At 40.4% G+C, this 19681-nt stretch overlaps 1 protein-coding gene across 1 annotated transcript in view; it reads left to right on the forward strand.

The window, feature by feature from the left end:
- Positions 1-19681, forward strand: part of ankrd27 (ankyrin repeat domain 27 (VPS9 domain)) — a 494306-nt gene that overhangs the window by 238565 nt on the left and 236060 nt on the right. The window lies entirely within an intron of this gene.

Raw genomic sequence — 19681 nt, forward strand, 5'->3', positions numbered from 1 at the left:
CTTGTAAACACTTTTTGTAGCCAGCTAAGAGTCTTTCAGTTCTTACTTTGGGATATTTTCACCCATTCGTCCCTGTGTTTGGCTTCTAATTCTGCAAGATTCTTAGGCCATCTTGCATGCACTTCTTTTTTAAGATCTATCCACAGATTTTCAGTGATGTTTAGGTTGGGGGGCTGTGAGGGCCATGTCAAAACCTTGAACTTGTGCATCTTGAGGTAGCCCTTTGTGGATTGTGAAGTGTGAGAACATCATTTGGGCATGCATTTTCATAGTCATCTGACTCTCTTAAGTAACAGCACAAGTACAGACGCAAACGAAGTGCATGTGTGTACTGTATAATATTAACAAAAAGAGCAGCTTACTACTGAAAACGGCAAATATAGGAGTGAGTGGGGATCGAACCGGACACTCTTGATTACACTTGGTTTGCGTCTGTACTTGTGCTGTTACTTAGAGAGTCAGATGGGGGGAGGGGTGATGTTAGAGCACGTGAGCTTATTCAGTGCAGCAGGAACAACGCACATGTTGATCTTTCAGTACATGTGCCTTCCCTGTTTGTTTATATATCTCTGCCTGTCTGTCTCTCTATTACGCAGTGCTCTGTCTGTCTGTGTGTTATGGATCTTAAAAATAACAGTTTTAGGGACAGTTGTTCATGTTAATTGCAGTCTCAATTGTTAAAAAAAATATTTTAAAAGGAGCATCCCATATGAAAATATGCAAAAATTAAAAACCTTTAGTTCAATATACTGTTCTATGCCATTTCAACCATGATTTTATGAATATATTACTAAATAACTTCTCCAACTAAAATATTTCAGCCTCATTGTGGGTATGGTTGCAAATGACATTATGACACCCAATCCACCCATGCTCTATGAAAATGTGCTATTGACTTGTTGCTTCCAGGTACATTTTGCTTGCTAATGACCTAATATAGTAAACCTTGGTTATAAGCCTCAGATTACTTCCATTAGATCTAAATTAAATGCCCTTCTTCTTCAGAAAGTGAAATTTGATGTGCATAGAACATATATTAAGTATTATTCTTTGGGTGCTAAGCTCAGTAAATTACTACCCCTCAGATTGCACTGATGCAAGGCATTTGCCAGTATCCCAGCTGTAAAAAATAAACAATTTAATATACAACCCCCTACAAATAAACTGTTGAATATGAAAATTTTTTCCAACTTATTTCAGGCCTTTCTGGAAAGTTACTCGCAGAACAATGACTCTCTCTTTAAAGGTTTACAGTTTCCCTCTTTATCTGTTGAAACTATTGTTAGCCTGATACTCTGGTTATGAATGAGGAGCTGAGAGGTGCACTGAAATTTGTGAATGTGGAGCAGATGGGCTTCAACCGGAAGTACTTTTAAGATTTCTGGGATCAGCTGTTGCTTCCTTATTAGCAGATATAAAATTTCTCGAGTAACTCCGTTTTTTTCCCTCTGTGGTCCAAGCAAGGCATTTCCACACTCAGAGATGACTGCTTTTGATGACTTAACTTTTCAGTTATTTTATTTCTTTTTAATCTCCATCTTAGATCGTTCCTTAGGCCCTCTAAAACGTCTATCTTTTACACCCCCCCCCCTTCCTTATCAAATTATACACTTCAATATCTCAGTCTGCAAAACCAGCATTGTATCTGTTCTGTGTGCACTTTTGGAAGACGCCTACTCAGTCTATTTGGTATTGTAATCTATCCATGGGTCCTCCTCTCCAATGGTCTGTTATTTTCAAAAATGCTGCTATCTCTGCCAGAAACCCTAATCTACAAAATATTTCATTTAAGTTTGTACACAGATTATATTCTACCCTGTGTGAGCAATTAATTACTAGCTTTGCTGCAGACAATTGTTTGTTTGGATGTGGTTCAGAGCTGCAAGTACTTCGGATTCACATAAACAACAAACTGGACTGGTATGACAACACAGTGGCACTGTATGAGAAGGGCCAAAGCAGACTGTACTTCCTAAGGAGACTCGGGTCTTTAGATGCATGCAGCAAGCTGCCAGAAATATTCTATCAGTCTAGAGTAGTTAGTGTATTGGTCTGCATTGCAGTCTCCTGGAAAAGCAACTTGAGCGCAAATGGTGTACAATTCCTGAACAAACGTACAGGGCTAACCCTAGACACACTGGATGCTGTTGTGGAAAAGAGGATGGTGGCAAAACTGGATGGCATCATTAAAAATTCCCTCCAGGAGGCACTTTTGGCCACAGGTTCATTCCACCACATTCTGTTTAAAATAGCCTCTGGGGATCTTTTCTGCCCACTGCTCTCAGACAATTTAATGCTTCCTTAATTTCTGAGATTTCTGCTCAATGTACCTTTATTTATTTGTTTATTTATTTATTGATCAATTGATTGGCTATATTGTTTTTCCTGTGAGTCTGTATCCTTGTTTTGTATGTTTCTGCTGCTGTATGCATCTGAATTTCTCCTTGGAATTAAAAACGTTAATCTAATCTAATCCCTTTATGCCATTTATGTCAATCTGGAGCAGTGGGCAATTTTCTTCACATGTTTTGTGAATATCCCTTTATAGCTGCCTTTTGGTCCAGTGCTTTTTTTTTTTTTTTGTTCTTTATTTCGCCTTATACAATTTCTTATGTTAGGAATTTGTTAGTTTTCGCATACCATTGGGGTCAGAGCACAGGGTCAGCCATTGTACAGTGCACCTGGAGCAATTGAAGGTTAAGGGCCTTGCTCAAGGGCCCAGCAGAGTAGGATCTCTTTTGGCAGTGAGGGGGATTCGAACCGGCAACCTTCGGCATACCAGCACAGATCCTTAGCCTCAGAGCCACCACTCTGCCCTAGTGTTGCCTCTATTCTGACTGCCATTCTGGTTATTAATATTCCTTTCTTGCCACATAATTTTCTTGTGCTTGATCTTTCCTCCCTGTCATTTAACGTTCTGTAACAGAGCTTATTCTCCCTTGGCTCTCTTCCTGCTATACCTATTTTAATATCCTAATGAAAATCTATTGACATTCTATTAATTCTTAGCTTTCAAAGCATTTTCTCTTAGTTTAGCCCTATTGGAACTTTCAGCTGCAAGAAGTAATAGGTCATCCAGGGTTAACATTAGCAGCACTGGGAAAAAGTCATTCGGAACTCTGTTTGAAGCTGTCATCTCTGCTGATCAGGAAGGCAACTCTACGGCTCAGATGACCAATTTTCTTGACTGCCTGTCTTACTTGCCAGTTTGGACTCATTTAACTATATAAAAAATATATATTAGTTTAAAGGGCTAGGGAAAGGGATTGGGTGGTAGGAGATACAATACAGTACAATACAATTTATTTTTGTGTAGCCCAAAATCACACAAGAAGTGCCGCAATGGGCTTTAACAGGCCCTGCCTCTTGACAGCCCCCCAGCCTTGACTCTCTAAGAAGACAAGGAAAAACTACAAAAAAAACCTATTAGGGAAAAATGGAAGAAACCTTGGGAAAGTCAGTTCAAAGAGAGACCCCTTTCCAGGTAGGTTGGGTGTGCAGTGGGTGTCAGAAGAAGGGGGTCAATACAATACAATACACAAAACAAATCCTCAATACAGTATAAAAATAAAAATTTTAGAAGTACGGAGCAGAATTTAACAGTAGACGATATCACATAAGAAGATTTGGATATATATAGATTCCTGGAGACCTCATCCATCAAGCTGCCTCCCCCATTTGGCCATTCCATTGCTGAAACAGCGCTGGGCCAGCCAGTCCGATGAAAGGACCCCTCCTTCCCACGATTCCTGCAATCCTCCATCAGGGATGACTTTACCTTATGCAAGTAAAACAACTTGACAGGTGGGCCATGGCCCTAAGTGCCACATTTGAGTACCGAGAAGAGAAACAGAATAGGTGAGGGTTAGTATCCAATTATAACTATGTTTTAGTGCTAATGACTAACAACAGAGATGCAGTCTGTACAGTTAATCAGCAGCTCTAGTCAGGATATGCTAAACTGAAGTAATGTGTCTTTAGCCGGGATTTAAAAGCTGAGACCGAAGGGGCACCTCTTATAGTAGCAGGCAGACCATTCCACAGTTTAGGGGCCCTGTAACTAAAAGCTCGACCTCCCATTGTTATTTTATTAATCCTTGGAATCATAAGCAGACCGGCATCTTGAGATCTTAATGTGCGCTCTGGTTTGTAAGTCATGATAAGTTCCGACAAGTAAGCCGGACCTTGGCCATTTAATGCTTTATATGTTAAAAGGAGGATTTTGAAATCTGCCCTAAACTTAACCGGGAGCCAGTGTAAGAATTTAAGAACTGGAGTTATGTGTTCGTATTTTCTTGTTCTTGTAATAATTCTTGCAGCCACATTTTGGATTAACTGGACGCTGTATAGAGAACAGTTTGAACATCCAGTGAACACCGCATTGCAGTACTCAATCCTACTAGAGATAAATGTATGAATGGTTTTCTCAGAATCCTGTTTATTTAGAAAGCGCCTTAATTTCCTAACATTTTTAAGATGGAAGAAACATGATTTGGACAACTTTGTAATATGTGCTTTAAATGACATGGTAGAGTCAAAGATAATTCCTAGATTGTGGGCTGATTCAGTATAATTAATGGGGATTCCAACTGAGTTAAATGATGACAAAATATTGTTATGATCAGCGTCATTCCCTCCAACAATTAACATCTCTGTTTTATCTGTGTTTAAAGACAAGTAGAGATGAAATCTGTTATCTTCATTTGGTTGTTGTACTTGTTTAATAAATAAGTGGTTCACAAAAAATGACTATTTTTTAATATTTAATTTTATTAAAATCAGATAACATTCATCTGTCCGGTAGAAACATATAAACAGTGTGTTTGGCATATTCACAGTTAACTTTTGCAGTGTGCCAGCTATTGGAATGTATTTTATACTAGCCATGTGCGCCCAACTATGTTGCGCGTGTTAAAGTTGACTGTGAAGGGCTCCCTGTTTAAACGCGGCTGCCAGTCGTGAACTGGGCCCTTCGTTGCACAGCATTATGATTTTTTATAAGGGAAACAAAATTAGAAAACAAAACCCTTGGACATTGATTCGATAGGAATGGCCTACTCGGAATCACTGTCCGAATAGTAATTATGTGGTGGTGGATGAGCATTTCTGCTTCTCTCCGTTCACAGTCCGTCTCATTTTCATGACGCTGTCGTTTCCTGTCACAATCTCTTCTCAACCTTTCTCCAATCTCGCAGGTTGCTTTGTGGCAATCCAAAGAGTAAGGAAGAACCAATGCTTCTTTCTTGAACTCCAAACGCCGACTGATGGAAAATCACAGAAGTGTGCCCGACTTATATACTCTGACTGCCGACTCCAAGAAGTGGGTGAACATTCGATTTGGACGAAGTGCTGCCAACGACGGTCGATAGAAACACAAAAAACCACAGTCTCGACAACGAAGCAGGTGTCAACGTCAGATCTAAACACAAAGCACGGTGTCGACCCCAGATCTAAACACAGAGTGCTATCGACATTGTTTGTAAACAAAAGTAACAACCAAGGTGTTGTGCATTCAGCCAGTGCAAACAGCACGTTCCTTCAGTTCAATTCTCTTTAATCACCACACTCCAACCTCATCCAACGATCCTCCCCCTCACTTCCTCTTCTCCTCCATCACTACTGCCCTCTACTGAACACAGCAGGAACACCACACAAGGCAGTGAATTCGCGGACAAAGAAAGATCAAGATCCAAATGAAGATTATATATAAAGATAGTAATAAAATGCTTTGCCTTTGTCATTGAAATATAGTGCTTCTCAAACATGAGAATCCTATACCAAATGCCATATTAAGACACAGACCAAGTGACACAAACTTAATGAAGGAAATTAATTAATTAAATAAATAAATAGTTGAAATAACAGAATAATGATTGAGGGAACACAAATCTCATTTGAGTCTATTAAACAATCGGGTGATCTACCCTAATTAATATAGGAAAATGAGAGCAGGAATAAAATTGATTAAATAAATATCAGATTCCATTAAGAGAGAGCACACATTCATAACATCAGCTGCTTTCCTCTGTGTAACAGTCAATGAGCTGTTATGGGATTAGAATTTCCTCTTTCCATACTTTTTTCCCTATCATTTTTTTTCTATTTAAAAATTCCTTTATTAGATGATAGTGTCAATTATATGCATCTTCTCTTGGAATGAAAGATGCAGTGCATTTTATTAGAACATGTGACAAACCACAAGTTAAGTACTACTGCTATAGACTTTAAAGATATATCTCTTAAACTTGTACCTTTTCTGGAAATGTGAATAGATAGATGTTAAAAAAAGAGATGAAATTGAAAGTCACTGTGGAAGACAAATACTTGAAACCTGTATTACATGATGTCCCAGATGATAAAAAGGTATACTTTAGCACACTAGCATTTAGTACACTTAAGTATGAAAAAATATACTTGGGCCAGGACTAATGATAAATGTATTTCAAATGTGTTCAATTGAAACAAATAATTTTGTGCTAAATGTATTTAATTTATTCAAAAATTATGAGGTTTAATATACTTTAAAGTACTGGTAAGGGACTATTTTAAGTATACTTAAGTACAATTAAATTGTATTGTTTTATATGTACAGTAATCCCGCGAAGTAGCGACCTATATTTATTTTATTATTTATACATATTTTAAGGCTTTATAAACCCTTCCCACACTCTTATAATCCTTTCTCACTCTCTCGTTAACCTTTCCCACGCTCTTATAAACACTTCCTATGCTCTTAAACACTTTCTGCATTCTTAAACACCACAGACCAACACTGCACACTGCACGCAGTGATCAGACGTCAATGTGTCTGCACTCGCTTTGTGAAGGGGGGCAGCTGTACTCTGAGCAGAGCAGAAGTGGACTTTGTGCTGCTTCTGCCAAAATGCCTGCTTGTCGCTCTGCGCATTCGGAAGGAGGAGGAGGAGTGGGGGTGTGTGAGGGTTGAACGCACGTTCGCTCAAACCCCCCTCCCCGGAGGCGCAGTATGCTCCTGCCACTTCGCATTGTCAAGGGGGTGGGGAGCTGAATGAACGCTAAGGAGAAGTGGACTTTGTGCTGGCTTTGTGCTGCTTGTCGCTCTACGTGTCAATAATTTAAAAGCCTGTACATCACCAATTTTCCTGTCTCAGTGTCTTGTCTTGCATGAAGTTAAAATGTTTTATAATAGTGAGATGTTACTCATATCCTTAGCCCGACATCCACATATCATATGTGTTAACAAAGTGTGTTTTATAAGTTTACATGTGTTTAAAGCATGTGGGATGGGTATTTTAAGGCTTAAACTATAAAAATGTTTATTTATATGGTCTTTCTATATCACGGATTTTGTCCTGTTGCTGATGGGTCTGGAACATAACTTCCGCAATAGGCGGGCAATCACTTGTATTTAAAAATCCATGAAGTCGTGAATCCGCGAAAAGTGAACTGCGAAGTAGCGAGGGATTGCTGTACTTTAAAAAAATCTACGCACACTTACAACAGATGTAACAGATAAAAAGTTCATTTTAAAAGTGTACTATTATTACTTTTTATTTTAATAACAAAGCAAATCCGAGCTGACCGCATTCACACTGTAAGTGCCTGTCTTTGATGGGTGATGCAAGAAACATTATAAATGCAGGGAACAATATTACTTGGCCACTAACCTGGCCTCGACCCTTCCTGATTGCTGCGATTGTGTATAGGAGAGTGGTAGATCCCGCTATAATAAATAACCGTGCTGTTCCTATTTCAAGCTGAATCAAGTTATTTTTGCTAAAGTACTGAGACTCATCCTTGTGTTTTGAGGTGCAAGACAGGGATTCGCATGTCACATGGTACCAGGAATGGGGTCCTTGCTCCAGTGGATCCCCAAGAAATACAGCAACCTCCGGAGCAAGATGAGGCTCTGGTGGCTACACCTGCCTTGACGAGGCCACAAGATGTGCTGCCGAAGATGGCTCCCTCAGACGACCCTGAGTATTTCCTTTTCTGCTTTCAACATATGGCAAAATTGATTCGCTGGGACAGGGGAGCCTGGGCAGCTATTTTGACCCTGTTTTTGATCAGAGAAGTCCTCCAAGCCATACGAAATCTCCCTCCCAAAATGCTCGATGATTATGACTACCTGTAGCAACAGATCCTCCTTTGCACGGCTATGAGCCCAATGGTCAAGTGCCGCCAGTTTCGGCTGTGGCATATTGATCCAGATTGCCCTGTACGAAGTCAGATTCAGGGCTTAGTGGACCTGATTCAGATCTGGATCCGCAGAGACCCTTTCAAGTGCATTGTGAAGAAGTTTGCTATTGATGCAGTCCTGTCATTGATAGATGAGAGCTTTTGTGATAAAATGCTGGATGGTGCACAAGCCACCTGGAAACAGTCAGGCTTGACCCCAATTTCAGTCCAGCCAGCCAGTACACACCTTCAGGGTCACCAGCACCACAGATAGAAGACGCCAGAGTGTGAACACCATAGTGCGGACTAAACACAGCTGCTTCTGTGTGAATAACTGGGACATCTAGCTTGGGAGTGTCACCTCCCACCTGTGCAAACAATGGCTTTCGGTATGGCCCAGGTATGTGGCTCGCAGTTTCCCCCCCAAGATGTTAAAAGAGGAAAATTTTAACATTTCTATTACATTGGCCAGATGGGAATTTTCCACACTTACTCCGGCAGACCCCTTATAAGACTATAGACAAAGTAAACATCTGCTGTGTCCATAAGAACATTAAAACATACAAGATTATATTACTCCCTCTGAAATTTAAAGGGAAGAACTTTAAGGTTTGGACTGCCATATCAGACACCTTACCCTGGCCACTCCTAATAGGAAAAGTAATGCCCTCTTCCCACTGGTCTTGGTCACCTACAGAGCACCTACCCCCATAGTGGACAGAGAGGGGCTCACTGCAGACAATGTCAGTCAAAGAAACGGGTTTGAAATTGAACCAGAGTTGTCCAGCAATCTGGGGGACAAATTCTCCAGTGAAGACCTGGGAAAGCTGGCAAACTTTTCCATGCAGTTGCATGCAACAACTGCCTCCCCAGATCGGACACTCAATACAGAACTGGATGAAAACGAAATATTGGACACGGTAGCAGTGGAAGGTGAGTACGATGCTGCATCAAACACGGAGGAAGCAGAGACTGCCATCTAGACAGAGTTTGGCGAGCCGATAACAACTAGGATTTTGCATTCAGACAAGCCCACATCACAAATGACTCTTACTATCTGGAGAGAGAGGACCCAAATTTTAAAACGCCACATTTTTTCCTTAAGGTTTTCTATATCAGGTGATTTCTAATTGTATTGGTGATGAACGTATCAAGCGGTTGGTAGTCAAATAGTTTCTGGTTACAGACCTGCCAGGGCACCCCTTGTACCGATACCTATTTTAGATGTCCTCTTTCAGAGGGTGGGATTAGATATTGTAGGCCCGCTTCCCAGGAGTAAAAGTGGCTTTCAGTGTATGCTCATGTTCGTCAATTACACCACAAGATACCCAGAAGTAGCAGTGCTACGACAGGCGGAACGCCCGAACTATTGCAAAAGCATTCTTGGATATGATCATACGTATTGGTATCCCTCACAAGATTCTCACTGATCAGGGCACACCCTTTATGTCTCACATCATGAAGCAGCAATACGAAGTTTCAGAATTAAGCAGTTACACTCGACATTTTATCTTCCGTAGATGAATGGCCTGACTGAATGATTTAATAGAACCCTAAAACAGATGATTTGGTTGGAAGCCGATGATGATCCAACTTCCTGGGGTACTGTAGTACCTTTCCTCCTGTTTGCTCTCTGGGAAGCCCTGCAAGTATCCATTTGGATGAGCCCTTTTGAACTATTATTTGGCCGGTGACCATGTAGGGTGTTGGACATTTTTCAGGAAGAATGGACGGGGACTCGTGAGACATCCCCTGTGGGGAGGTTTTGTCAACTGAGTCGTTTCGCTATAAGAACAGATTTCCAGATTGTCCTCTATTGCGGTGGAACATCTGCAGCGCAAGAAGAAGGCAGTAAAAGGTAATTATGACAGGACGAATAAACTACACAAGTTTAAAAAGGTGGATCGTGTGCTGGTGTTGATCCCATCCAGTCCACATAAATTTTGGACCGAATGGCAAGGGCTGGCAGTGATAGAAGTGTGTATGTCCCCAGTGAATTATAAAGTTGGAATTTCCGGGTGTTGGAAACCTGTGCAGATTTTGCCTATTAATATTTTAAAAGAGTAGCACGGCCATCACAAAGTTGTGGTCACGTCTGCAGTGGTCCCTTAGACTGAGGTCGCTATTGGGGATGATGTAACTGACACCCAGAAAGCGGAATTGCAATCGCCGATCGAGGTGAATTCAGACGTCTTTTTGGCAACACCTGGCCAGATGACAATTGCAGTACATAAAATTATCACTCCATCTGGTGTTACTATATAGGTGCCCCTGAATCACCTACTAGAGGCAAAAAGGAAAGTGATACATGAAGAAGTCCATCAGATGCTCCAATTAGCTGTTATTCGGCCAAGCAAAAGTGAATGGCGAAGTCCAATTGTTCTTGTCTCAAAGTCCGACGGTCCAGTTCTGTAATGATTTTAGGCATTTGAATAAGATTTCCAAATCTTCCAAATACTGTAGTTTAAAGGAATAAATTTATAATATAATTATTAGTATATTATAAATAAACTTTGGTTGTGTCCCAAAAAAATGTAGCTAAAATTACTTTTATTGTGCTTCAAGCATGCTAAAATATATTTTGTGTAATCTGTTAATGCAACTATTTTTATATTATTAATGCATTAACAATTTCAATATGGTAAAATATATATTACGTGATGACATTAGTACATAAGAAAAATGCACCAATTTAAATTGAAAAAAGTCAACCTTTATTTTACAATTACAGTATTTATAATAAACTAAGGGCACTTAGCTTCAGTTTTAATGCAAGTGACAAAGCAGTGTGTTGGTTTGTTATTGCAAACTGTTGTATTTAACTAGAATTTTTAAAACAACAAACACTGTATTTAAATACTTCAATTTGAATATTACAATCAATACTTGAATCTGTTTGGCTGAAAAATATGACTGAAAAATAAATACGAATATCTGTAATGGCTTGCACCTTCTCAACATCAAGCTCTCTTTTTAGAAGGGCTCTTTTTGGAAATTTCCCTGTTAGGGCTGAAGTTTCCCTAAAAAAACTTAAAACAGACAGCTCCTATGTGAAGATACTAATTCTGGACCTGTTCGTCCTCTGGTAGGCCCTCTTTGGATCCTTGGTATTTGGATTGGCCAAAGAATGTTGTATGAGAAGACAAAAAGCAAAAAACTATGTAGCACCCACTTTATAAACACATACTTTCTAACATAAAACATCAGACATGAAGATATTACCTACAAAACACATATTTACTGACATATTGGTATAACAAAAATTAAGCCATTTATAAAATTCTTTAAACCTTTTAAGCATTTAACAGTAGAATCCCTGAAGCCTACGAAAAAAACTTGTAATCCCTGGCTACTTTAAATTCCCTTGCACCTCCTCATCAGCGTCTTATCGTTTTGCAAATTTGTTGATACACAACGTCAGCAGGCAGCCTGCTATCCCATCCCCCCAGCGATGCATACATTTCATGTGTGTTCCTTGTTCTACAATGATCAGTGTAAATGTTGGATGACAGGAAATGCGAGGCAAGAAATGTTTAACACATAACTAAAACAGAAATTTTTTTCATTTTCTACTAATAATTGGCAAAATGCTGACGTGAAGTGTATAATGTGTGAAGACTGAAGTCCAAATTTCAAATAAACACTTTCACAAAAGACACAGATATACTGTAACAAAACAAGTGCATTTTTTTTCTAGAATTTAACCAATATAAAAGAAACTGGGATAGGGTACGACACACACACATACACGTCTGCTTTGCTGGTGCAGAGTTAAGAACTGCTGTCTCCAAGTCGAGCGCTTATGTGATTCTTGATAGTTGTTTTTTCCCTGATGTTCCATTCTTGCTTGTCTCCCTCATCCCTGTCAGCAGCTTAAACTAAACAACTTCTTTAAATGCTATAGGTAGTTTGTAAGCATCACCTATTGCTTATCACTGGTGTTTAACCCAATTATGGGTTGTTGTCACTGCTAGCTGAAGACTTTGAGGCCAAAAATTGATATTTTATTCTGGTGCCTCTTTGCTCTACAGATCCCAGAATGCTTCTGATCACTCATGATTTTTCAGGTCATACAATAGTTACCCATGGTGAACAGGAAAGTTACTGCCGTTAAGTGTTTTTTTTAATTGTTGTACTTGATACTTAAACGTAACACTAGCCGGTTTTACTGATTTTGGCACACTAAAAGATCATATAAGATTATACCAGACATTTAAAGTATGGAAGTACTGTATATAACAAATAGCAATAACATAAAACACATATCAGTTTCATTACTAAAATATGTCATACTTCCAATTCTGGGGTCCAGAATGAGGTGAGGTGGTTCAGTTTCTTTATTTGCATATCAGTTTAATTTCTAAAATATGTCATACTCCCAATTCTGGGGTCCAGAATGAGGTGAGGCAGTTCAGTTTCTTTATTTGAATAATAAAAAAACAATACAAAAATAGGCAGAGTGGTGGCTCCCTGGCTAAAGAATATGTACTGATAACTAGAATGTTGCTGGTTCATATCCTGGCAATGCCAGAAGAAATGCTATTCTGTTGAGTCCTTGAGCAAGGTCCATAACCTGCAATCGCTCCAGGGTCACTGTACAAACAAATTTCACACTGAGCACAAGTTTACTTTCTGGGGAACATGCTGAGGTATGCAAAAAATGACAAATCCCTAATGTAAGAAATTGTATATGATAAATAGTTATATATAAAAGGCTACATTTTTTTTTCTTGAACTCAACCCCTTTTTTCCAGCACAATCAATTCACAAACCCAACATTAGTTAAAAAAAACAGCCCAGCTGAATGACACTGCAATGCATTTTGCTGCATTCCAGTCCACAATTAGGATGGGCATTACAACAGAATGCACGTTTTTTTTGCTTTTTTTTTTTTTTTTACATCATTTAGTATTTTGCATATTGCATTTTCGTTAATGTTGAATGTTATTCCATTAGATCTTTTTTTCCCCCTCCCACATTCAGCTCGGGTTTCTTTGGTGGCCGCAGGGCCCTGAACAGCCACTTAGTTTGCTTATGCCATGAGCCGGCTATGGTCATGTTCTTAAGATTTTTTCAAACAGTGGCTTGTGAAAAGGAACGTGACATTTAATACAAAACTATTGTCCATGTCAAAGGTGAAACCTACACTGATAAAGGGCAGGAAAAAAAGTATACATTTTTATTTGGTCATCTAGTGTACCTTTATTGGTTTGGTTAATTGTAAATAACAAAAAGAAACTCATTCCTCAGAAATTTTCAGTTGTAGGTTGTTCCATTTTGAAAGGCATTATATGTATTGAAATCATTATAAAAACTCAGCAATCACAATACCCTTAATGTGAAGACTGTGGAAACATGTTTTTCCATTTATTATCCTCCAGTTGAGTTGTTAGGCCAATGAAATGGTCAAAATTTGCCTCAAAATTCTATATCCCATATCTCTCACATCAGTGCCTCCTTGAATCCCAAAGTTCAATCTGTCAAAAGTTTCCATAATGAACAAATCATTGTAGTTCATAATTTCCTAAGATGCATGATGCAATAGAAACATGCACATGAATCTGGACAAGCAAAAAAGACTGAGCATTTACTAGAAGTTCAAGTACCTATGGTCCCAATTGCACTTCCGGGTGGGGCTGAAGATTTGTCCAGCCGGGCTGTGGAATCCACGCAGCACCCCCTAGCTGCCACCCCAGCTCCCAACCGGGCTGTGGAGGACTCCATCTCCCATGGAGCCCTGCGGGAGGTTGGGGAATCACCGGCGGCCAGGGAGACTGCCACCAAGCGTCCTGGGGGAGGTATTGAGCTGCCCATGGTTGCTCCCCCAGAACATATGCAGCAGGGGTGTCCCGGCCGGGCATGGGACCTGGCCGCCCGTTACACTGCCCCTCTCTCAGATAAGCAAGAGGGCCAGTCCTCTCCAGGATAGGGAGTCGGCTTCCTTGGATCTATGGCTCCGCCCTGTGGAAATATAAACAGAATGTCTGGGGTGCTGCCCCCATGTCCCTGCCACTCAGATGTCCTCTCTGGACAACACCTCCAGACATGGCCGCAGTGGTAACAAGGCCGACCCCCTCCATCTTGACCCTTGTGGGATTGGAAGCAGGCAGGAAACCCCTGCCCCTTTGCCCATACGGTTGAGGGCTCATGGCGTCTCCGCCCCTCTGCAGCATAGCCCTCACGTGCCCTCAAACAAACGGGCGGATGCTGCGCACTGTCAGGAGATCCCGGTTTCTTCTTCCGGGTCCTTCTCTTTTTCTGGGGTGCACTGACAGTCTGAGTCCCTCTATGGGAAGAAGAGGGACCCCTCGCCATTTGCACCCCTTTGGACGGCTGCGAGACTGGTGCCGGCAGTCGGGGCGAGGTTGTTTGGCAGCCAACATCCACCAGCTGCCTCCCCGCATGCTCCCCTGCCACGCTGTTGGTCATCGCAGCAGCGTCTTGTGTAGTGGGCCAAGCGGTCTGGCAAGCAGTACTAGTCATGGCTGTGGCCGCTGCGCTCCTCCCTCTCCTTTCCTCTACAGCACATGCCTCACTCACCTGTACTGCTGTGTCCTGCTTGGAGGATGACGCGCCGCGTTTCTGAAGCCAATGTGTGAGGGCTCCCAACGGCGTGCCGAGCTTCTTTTCCAGGCCCTCCTTCGCCTCCTGTAGGACCTGAAAAACCTGAGCCAGGAACTGCAGAGGTAGGAGGACAGTCTCCACCTCACATGCAGCCCAGAAAAAGTCAGTTACACCGGTCGGCGGCAGATTTGGACTCGCCTCATCCTGCACCAACAGTGAGTCACAAAGGCCCTGCGCTTTCTCCACAGGCGCCTCCAGGATGTCTTCGGGAGCGGGGTGGAAGTTAGTTGCCCCCGTCTGGAAATCATTGTCGACGGGCAGCCGACACATACCCTCCCCCCTTTACCTGTCACAGGGAAGGACTCGTGCTCCTCCGCCGGGAGAACCTATCGATTTGTACATATCGATTAAGTGCCATTTGGGTGTATAAGCCCATACAACTTGAGGTGTGTCATTGACCTAGTCTTACCTTTTTTACCAAAGTCTTACCTTTTTTTTAATAAACCTATACCAACCACTAGCTCACTTTTAAGACCTTGCAGGGATGTGAAATCCTGTAGTGGAAGAATTACTTTTTCCATCATTGGATATAAATCATTGTCATTTCTCATGAAGGTCTTGTACTATTTTTAAAATCAATTTGATCCATCATCATCTTCTGCTTAACAAGAATGTTTTGAAGATTAGCTAAAACAGTGTAAAACACCACAAAATTAATACACAATGAAAAGTGAAAATACAAAGAAAATAGATAAAAAGAGAGATTAAGATCAATTTAGCTGTAGATACGAATAAACTTTTGATGGTAAGTAAAGACACTGACAACAATGGGTCCTGTGAGCAACGTTATACACACACACACACAATGGTTGCACACATTCAGAATTCTTTTACTTAAAATGTCAAACATTTAGGGTCATTTTTTTCATTCTTTACAGTTTTGTCTGGTTATCAGGGTTTTATTTAAAGTGCCAAACATAGAGGCAGCTACATTAATGAGAAATGGAGATACTTACAACCATAAAATGTCTTGATTTGGTCCAACATTTTGTTGTGAGGCAGACCAGTTTCTAAACTCAGTATTTGGCATTTACACATACTCTGGGGTCAGGTGCCTTTCCAGTGTAGATGAACTTTGATTTCTGCATTCATTTCTCAAGGCTGTTTTTTTCTGGCGTGCATCTTCCATTAACAGTGGACCTACATTCAGCATGTAGTTGACTATTGTCAGGTTGATGTGTCTTGCACATTGATGTTGCATTTTGTCCAGGTTCTCCATGGTCAGCATGGAGAATCAATGGTTGACTTTGTACATTTTGGAGGATGAGTTATCTCGGGTAGCAGAGGTAGATGGATTTTGGATTTGCACCAGACATCATTGTCACTGTCACTATCAAATCATGTGTTTACTCTTTGGGGAAAACATTAAAAAATTGTTGACAATATATACAGTTATACAATTATGAGGAAATGCCTCTTACGATTGTGCAATTATGAGAAAAAACAGTTTGCCAGTTTAGACACTTTTTCATGTATGCAAATATGAGTGTCTTTCGGCAACTGGCAGCTTCAGTCCTGCAGTTCTTTAATTTGTTAAATGCCCAGAGGTCGGTAGAGTAGCCAAAAATTGTACTCAAGTAAGAGTAGCGTTACTTCAAAATAATATTACTCATGTAGAAGTAAAAAGTAGTCATCCAAAAAATTACTCAAGAGTAAAAAAGTACTTGGTGAAAAGACTACTCAAGCACTGAGTAACTGTTTGATCATAATAAATTATTTTTTTTTTTAGAAATGTTGTAATAAAACAGACAAAAATATAAAATATTGTGCAAAGTCTGCTATTCCCAAATAATAAAATAAAAAATGAGTAAAAATACATAACATCTTTACAAAATAAAGTTCCAAATCTTAGTTTTTCACAACAAAGCTTTTGAAGCCAATACATACAGTAGGTAACATGTATGTTTGAACAGTGCAAACTACTTACAGTGACAAAATATACTGTACACCAGGGGTGCCCAATACGTCGATCGTGATCGACTGGTAGAAAGGAAAGGTAGTGCAGGTAGATCGCGTTGTGTTAAAAAAAAGACTAACATTTTAAAAAAATATTAGTCTATCATATATCCTCCCTATGGCATTTGCCACTTGATTGACATACAGGCGGCCAGTCTGAGATCTCTTTTCTTCTAACACACTGGTCATCCTGCATGCACGATCAAACGCGCAAGCTACTGCAAAACTCCAGCTATCTAAGTGATCTAGTTAGCTTTCCAATTTATATCGACTAAAAAAGGGATTTAAAAAAAAAAAATTTGTTAGTGGGAGGGTATGGGCTGGATGTAGAATTGGAAGAGGATTTTTTCTCTCACAGTGTCACAATCGAAGTACGTTTTTCTGATCTGTCAATCAATCATTGCTATTCCAAAGAAGGAAAATGTGGAAAGGCACTTTCGAACTGTTCATAAAAACTATGAAACTGACTTTCTTCCGAAAAGCGATCTGAGAAAGAGAAAGGAGAGGGAACTAAAATCACAGTTAATCGGACAGCCGTCATTTTTCACTTGGCTGAATTCAAAAGCAAAGGCAGACACACAGAAGCATCGTTCCGGGTGAGTCACTCGATCATTAAGCATAAGAAGTCCTTCCAAGATGGAGAGATGATAAAAGAGGCCTTCGTTGAGGCAGATGGCTAGGGAGAAATTCCTGCTGAGATTTCAAGACCCCTAGCCAGAGAAAAAGGAGTTTCTCCTTGTCGTTAAACATGCAGAATACAAGCAACTTAACGATCAATGGCTGCTATACTTGGCATTTTTTTCCGATCTGAACAACATGTTTAATGAGCTTAATTTACAACTGCAAGGAAAAGAGAAAACCTTGGTCAATATGATTAGCTCAGTTAATGCTTTCAAACGAAAAATGCAACATCTGTCCTCAAAGCTGCAGCGCCTTGATTTGGGGAACATCCAAAACCTCGCGTCAGAGCTGGAGACGCAATGGAAGGTGTGTGTGCAACTTGACAGCATACACTACACAGAGTAGATTAAAAATTGTCTGTCAGACTTTGACAGACGGTTTCAAGACTCAGCTTTACTTGAGCCAATCGCTACATTTAAGTTCAATCCATTTAGGGAAGATGTTGAGAGTGATTCACCCGCATCAAAAATTGCAACACTGTTTCACCTAAAACTCCTCTACAGTGGAGGATGAGATTTTGACACAGCAGGATGAAATTCAGCTGAAGTATGGGGCTCATGGACAGTTTTGGAACTTACTCACAGAGGAAAAGTACCCAAACATGAGGAAATGTGCTACCTCCTTGACTGCATTGTTCGGCTCTACTTATTTATGCGAGTCAGCCTTTTCCCACATGAAGATTATTAAATCCAAATACTGTTGTGACCATAAATGTATTGAATTGTTATTGTGCCATAAGGGTTATTCAGTTATGCAAGGTACGACAACATATATTTTATGTATAAAGTATACTCAATATATATATATAGCATTTTTAATGTAAGTAGATCATTTCAACCTGGTCATTTTAAAAGTAGCTCGCAAGCCGAAAACAGTGTGGGCACCCCTGCTGTACACTGACAGTATAATACTGCATATTCACTTGCCCTCCAAATAGCACAGCTGATAGAAAATAACATTAGAACTAGGCAGCTTGTGCACGTACAAGAAGTCTCACTTTACCTTGACTGTCTGTGTCTGTGCATGTTTGGTTAAAACGTGCTTGTTCTTCACTCAGTGAAGTGATAGTTGAGCAGGAGCTGGCTCTTATTTTTCATGTACAGTATTCTTTCTTTCCCTGTCCGCTGTCGGTGAGGAATTTGTGCCACTAGGATGCGACAGTTTGTGTGTGGTCATGTGACTGCATGGCTACGTCTGATTTGTGAAACGGAGCTATGTGATTATTGTTGCTACATCTGATTGGTGAAACGGAGTCTTGTGATTATTGTTGCTACGTCTGATTGGTGAAACAGTCATGCAGTAGATCCACTGGCGGATTCTCTGTGGCAAAAATATAGCATACTGTATCTAATGGAAAAAAAAACAAATAAAAGTAAAAAGTGTAGTGCAGTAATACTACTCTTAGAAGTACAATTTTTTTAAAAAGTTACTCAAGTAAATGTAACGGAGTAAATGTCTCTCGTTACTACCCACCTCTGTAAATGCCACATGTAAGAGCATTGACTGCACAATATGCGTATATTCAGAAATGTACCAAATATTATGTATGCAAAGCTGTTGTGTACATAACTTCAACCTTAAATGATTTCCATTTTTTTTGGCTACTGTTTATTTCTCATAGTCTTATGGATATGTCCAGTTTTATGTGGTGGCCAAGTGCAAACTCCATTGGACATGCAATTTGATGGAACCAACTTAACTTCATTGCATTCCAAGAAAGTCACAATGTAATTCATAGCCTTTTAATTAATAATTAATAAATTAATAAAACAAAGATGTTTTTAAAACATTACATTTACTAAAGTCCTGGATATTTGTACTTATGTATCCATGCTTACAATTACTAATCAAATCATCCATCCATCCATCCATTTTCCAACCTGCTGAATCCGAACACAGGGTCACGGGGGTCTGCTATAGCCAATCCCAGCCAACACAGGGCACAAGGCAGGAACCAATCCCGGGCAGGATGCCAACCCACCACAGGACACACACAAACACACCCACACACCAAGCACACACCAGGGCCAATTTAGAATCGCCAATCCACCTAACCTGCATGTCTTTGGACTGTGGGAGGAAACCGGAGCGCCCGGAGGAAACCCACGCAGACACGGGGAGAACATGCAAACTCCACGCAGGGAGGACCCGAGAAGCGAACCCAGGTCCCCAGGTCTCCCAACTGCGAGGCAGCAGCGCTACCCTCTGCTCCACCGTGCCGCCCCTAATCAAATCAAATTATTATTATTTTGACGATAATAAC

Source organism: Erpetoichthys calabaricus, chromosome 9 (assembly GCF_900747795.2).
Source record: "Erpetoichthys calabaricus chromosome 9, fErpCal1.3, whole genome shotgun sequence".
Classification (NCBI taxonomy): Eukaryota; Metazoa; Chordata; class Cladistia; order Polypteriformes; family Polypteridae; genus Erpetoichthys; species Erpetoichthys calabaricus.